The sequence below is a fragment of the Triticum dicoccoides genome, chromosome 6A, assembly GCF_002162155.2.
Source record: "Triticum dicoccoides isolate Atlit2015 ecotype Zavitan chromosome 6A, WEW_v2.0, whole genome shotgun sequence".
Classification (NCBI taxonomy): Eukaryota; Viridiplantae; Streptophyta; class Magnoliopsida; order Poales; family Poaceae; genus Triticum; species Triticum dicoccoides.
The window spans coordinates 345626313-345632032 of record NC_041390.1 but is presented as its reverse complement, the minus strand read 5'-3'; the positions used below and the strand labels follow the sequence as shown (position 1 = coordinate 345632032).

At 42.4% G+C, this 5720-nt stretch overlaps 1 long non-coding RNA gene across 2 annotated transcripts; it reads right to left on the bottom strand.

Moving 5' to 3' along the window:
* Positions 1-206: 206 nt before the first annotated feature.
* LOC119319134 lies at positions 207-3675 on the bottom strand. Of its 2 annotated transcripts, none has more exons than XR_005154364.1 (4): positions 3300-3675; positions 1606-1901; positions 989-1513; positions 207-632 (listed from the first exon to the last, which is right to left on the bottom strand). It is a non-coding gene; the product is annotated as an uncharacterized LOC119319134 (long non-coding RNA). The 2 variants fall into 2 exon arrangements; XR_005154363.1 differs by having other exon boundaries at positions 1606-1890.
* Between the last annotated feature and the right edge of the window lie 2045 nt (positions 3676-5720).

Below are 5720 nucleotides of genomic sequence, written 5' to 3'. Positions count from 1 at the left end.
TCCACTCCCCGCTCCTAGATAGTTGGCTCCTCATGACAAATCAGGAGCAGGCAACTTGTTCTGCAACCAACTCCACTCCGTACTCTGGATTACTGGCTCCCACCACACATCGATCTGGTTTGACAACACTGATCAGTACAAGCACGTGTTGACTTGTGCCAAGGATGCACAAAATTGCACTAAACTGCTGAGTTCACTGCAAATAATGCAGAAATTTCACACATAATTTCATTGTGCAAAATTTCACACATAATGGAATTTATCGCACAAGAACACTTCAGCATGAGTTTGCTGAAATTACATGATTTTATCAACATAAACAAATAGGATTTTCAGATGACAAACACGAACAAAAGCCACATAAATACACATATTTTGTAGACATCAATCTAGTTCTAGTGAACCTCCTGGAGAAACAATTTTCAAAACATGAAAATCTTTATGCACAGCAGTAGCACCGGCTCTACGAAGTCTGAATTGAATATTTTGGTTGGCTTTCCCGTAAATAAGAATTGTTGGGTGCGGCAAACTGAGCGCTTCTGGTTGTTTTGCTTGCTTCTTTCCTATTGTGGCAGCTGGTGATGGCTTGAATAGAACCAAAAACATTTATACTCTACTTCAAATAATTTCAGCTGCAAAATTAAAAATTTATTAATAGGTACAAAAACACATAAGATATGTGACAGAAGCAGAATGATATAGTCACTGAACTAGCTAACAACATATTCCGGATTCTAGACTTATACATCTTGCCACAAGGAAATAAATGACAAGTAATATTATGGCTAATATATCAGTGAATAACAAAGGCAGTGAACATTTTCTACTTGTTTGGAGATGGCATTCACATGTTTGGAGACAACATTCACATGTTTAACTTTATGACCAGTCATCTATGATAAAGCATAAATTTATCAAGCAAGGTAAAAACTATAGAATTGTAACAAATAAAAACACATGCATGGGGTAGAAACTAGAGTGTACTCACATTTATAGCAGAAGTGAAATTCACCAACCAAGAGCAATATCAGTTGCTAGTCTATTACAAAACCGGTCCATGTCTTTATCGCTAGCCTCTGAGGTTGACGCGTCTGATGCATTTGGAGGGATGGCGTACCGTTGATACCTTGAAGGGATAGTTGGGACATAGCTGGGATCTCTGTCGACTTGAAGAAAGTGAAGATCGCCCTTATCATGATATCGAACATAGTTGTGAAGGGTCATAGTTGCAGCCACTATCATCTTCTGAGTTTCAACCAAATAATTGGGCATCTTTAGTAGAATCTGCCACTTCATTTTCCACACGCCAAACGCTCTCTCGATCACATTAAGCTTGGATGAGTGTATCTTGTTAAATTTCTCCTTAGGTGTTCTTGGCGCCACACCTCGTTGAAAATTAGGCACATGGATTCCAGTGATCTGTACCATCACTCGTGATGTCACCAAACATGATAGATAAGTTATTCTCATTTTGTAGTCCACGCTTTTGGAACTTGCCACAGCCAGGAATGTCCTGAAATAAAACAAAACAAAGATTAATTAGCATCACTACTCACAGAACAATTGCTTATATGATAAGAACAAATAGGAAAAGTCATGACTCACTATCTTTGCTTTCTTCCACCATTCAGCATCTTGCTTGATGGTGTTTCTCTCATAGTCCCAACCACCACCGGTCTCCTTCAACTTGAGCTTTCTGAAATTGCTGTAACCAGTCTTCAACTTATCCCACTTGTTCTTCAACTGGAGCCTGGTGTACTCCAGACCTGTTCTGATTTTGAAATCCTTTGCAACTTCCTCGTAAGCATTTTGGGTCAAGTGTCATGCACTTGCTGGACAAAGAGCTCGGTCAAGATCGTAGTGTTATCGTCACTCCAATCGACAGACAATCTTCAAGAAAACTACACATTAATTGCAAGCATCACAACTGAACACATATGCATGAACAATCATCAATCATGCTCCTAGTTGAAAAAGAATCAGCAAAGCTACTGTAATACAAACAAATAATAATGTCTTAAGAAAATCCCAAAATAAATAATATTGTTTTAAGCAAATATCAATACTAACAGATTTCAAAGGCAAGTAATGTTGACTCAATTGGGTACACACAGCTCGGCCGAACGGGGAACTCCTCGAACAGACAATTATAAAAAACAGAGCAACGATAGAGTTTATGGGCATCGAGCAGATATCATATCACATTCTCTCGCTAAAAGAAAAGTAATATTTACAAGTTATAGGCAGAGAAGGGGTTCATTAGCTACTTCACTCCCTCCATGTCAAGGCAAATAAAAGAAACAGAGGCAATTATTGGTCACAAATTGAGAACTCACTGTTACAAATCACTACTCATGCAAACAAAATCCTTGTAAGTACAAGTGTCTAGATTACAACTCACTGGAAGTGTCAAACCCATATGTACTAGTCATGCAAACAAAATTCTTATAAATATATGTTGAGAACGCCTGGGTAGTAAGCAGCCAACAGGACTGGGCAATTCACATGCCCATCATGGCATACTTACGGTGTATAGGGGGCTAGTGTTAAATATGATGTCTTGCATTTACTGAGAAAAACATATACAGTGACATGTACTGGAGCTGTGCACATCACTAAGCTTTTTGACAAATACAGAAAAGAAAAATAAACTGACTATACGAACACCAATTTAAGCATAAAAATATACATAGGGCATATGCTTAGGATTTTTTTTGTGGAATACATAATGTGCATCAGATATTGTTTAGTAAATAAATAGTAAGCCATATATAGATTTCACAGATAAGATCATGTACATAATCAAACAGGAGTAATTTACTAGCTGCAGCATCAATAAACTCAAGGTAGGCTATATATTAAACATTTGCATCTGTTCTCGGCAATGACTGAACTGTTTCGCACACAATAGCACAGACAGAAAAACACCTTTTCTCATCACTAATGAGGATCAACGAGCTAGCTAGTTAACTCCCTCCATGTCAAGGCGAATAAAAGAAATAGAGGCAATACATATATGTTTACATCATCCATGATAATCCTGTAGTGTGTATTTGTTATCTTTGAAGAAACTATATTTGTCTCTATGCACTCTGTCACCCGTCCCCTTTCTCTACCAACTCCCGTAATCCATCCCCTTCCGCTGAATTTCCTCACATAATCCTTGCTGGAATTATAGACATGTAGTACTAATACTTACTGGAATCAAGAACGAGGAAGCAAGAACATGTAGAACTAATCAAGATTATGAATCAAGAACATGTAGAGGAACAAGGGTGAAGAGGGGATATGGATCTCACCTTGCTAGATGTGATGTAGGCGTGGATGCAGGCCTTGCTGACGATGAATCCGAGCTCCCGGCGACGAGGACGAGGCCCTGGTGATCTCAGTCACCAGAGGTCCACACAACCTGTATGCCCCCAAAGTTATTACCGAATAGAAAGCTGCCTTGGATGAGGAGGGGGCGAGGAGATGGCGAGGTTGCAGGGGTGAGAATTTGGTCGGGGATGAGGAGGGGCGAGGAGATGGTGGGGTTGCAGGGGTGGTCGGGGAACTATGGCGGCGGCGGCGGCGCAGCGCTAGGGTTCCATGGTCGGGGGAGGTCCTAGGATGCGATCAGATTGGATCGAGCCGGCATGTTGGGGAGGGGGACAAGTGAAGGAGTCGTGGTGGGGAGCTCGGTTTCAGCGACTCCCTGAGATTCAATTGTGAACCGCTCCGCTCCGCTCTTTCGACTCTGCGGAGTTGTACCGTTCGGCGCTGCTCCGCCCGCTTCCGGAGCGGAGCAGTTGAGCGGAGGGGCTCTGAACAGGTCCTAAACTAAAAGATATCCGTACTTCTCTCCATATTTGCAGAGACGAGACTTTTTTGTTGTTTATCCTTGTCTTCAACAATCTCATTGTTGAGCAATTAAAATAGAAGCCTCTGAAACAAACTGGCCTAGTGGCTGCTGCTGGCGTCGTTCATCCCCATGCCTCCACTCAGTCCGACCACCAATCACCACCTTGCCCCACTCCTCTTCACCTTATCTCCTCTTTCTCGAGATATCATTAGTTTTTACACATGGGATTACTCCCGCATGGATCAATCATAACAAGTGTTTTATATAAAAAAATGCATCTTGATGTTCCGTGCAATGCACGGACATCTTGCTAGTACTCCTACAGAAAACTAAGTTGATGATGATGGTGTGACTGCCATCCGTCATTTCTGACCATTAGATTTACATCTAACGACTGTGAGGTAAGTTGTTTCCTTTTCTCAACAACATCCCAGTTCTCTACAAATTTGCAGAAAAACCCATAATTAATATCTTAAAACCAACCACATCCCTCCCTCACCTCACCAAAACAGCCCAAGGAATATATCCTGATTGAAACATAATATATCTCTAGTGATATATGTATATCAAAATTAAAGTGTTTTGTATCAAGTTTGTGAATAAGTATTATTCTAATTATAATATGTTGCAATGCACGTGAACATTGCTAGTATTTCCAACCATGCAAAAAATGGTAGTATTTCCATAGTTTCGAGTTTTCCGTCAAGATATTAGTCACTCATGGTTGATATTTACTTTCAGTCATGTACACATAGGCACTATGTGACTAGCCTTGTTTATTGGCTTTTAAAGCTTAACTTTCACTCCTACTTACAATATATAGAGTATTTTACAAAAAGCTACCACTTTCAACCAGCCCTAGGAAGAAACTATTGTACAAAAAATAGCAAAAACATATCCAAAATTTCTTAATCCGCGCCAAAAACTACTACCTAGTACCGATTAGGCTCGTTTAAACCTGTTTATGACAGGGTTGGCCCACACGTCCGTGCTGACGAGGCAGCTTAAACCAACACATTTTGTTTGACCATTGACACGATGGACCCACATCTGACCTTCTATCCTGTTATTCCCCCTCAAATCAATATTTTTCCTGAACATTACTTCAAATAGTACTGATGCATGTTCGTCGGTGGCGCCGGTGATGAGCGAATTGGCCGTCGCTCCGCCGGATGGGTCAAACGCCGCGCTGGCCTCTGCACGGGTTGGCAGGCTGGCCCGAGCGTGACTCACGCGCAAGCAAGCCGCCGCACTGGCCTTCGCTCGAGCCAGATGGATGGCCTTAGCGCGGCGCGCGCGAGCAAGCCGCCACACCGCCATGCCAATCTAGCTAGCAAACCTTGCAGACAAGCAGTTGGACGAAGCTATCTTGGCTAGCTAGTGGTCGCGAGCACCGGACGGAGCTGCCATCCGGGCTGCCGCAAGATGGGCTCCGCACCATCGGCGGTTTTGACCTCAACTTCTGCCGGCGGCGGTAGCTGTGTCCCATGGCCGAGGATGACTAGGTGGACGGGCCGGAGGTAGGAGGCCACTTGGGGATTTTTGTGCAGACTGACATGTAGGTCCCACAAGTCATAACGCCTAACTTGCCGGTCGAATAGAAGGTGTTGAGTTAAGGGGCGCATGGGTTGACACGTCCCTATAACGGCACTTTGTAGAGTAGTCATTTCTTGGTAGGGCTGGTTGGTAAGGGCATGTACAATGGTTGAGAATGTAGTCTTATCTTAAGTCTGCCACGTATGCAAGTGGTTGAAGTTTATTGGCATTATTAGTGGTTTCTTGGCATTATTAGTGGTTTCTTATAAGGAACAATGTACTACTAGCGACAAAAGACGATTCTAGGTTGCGTTGTACTCCAACGAGTACTACTAGTGGTCGA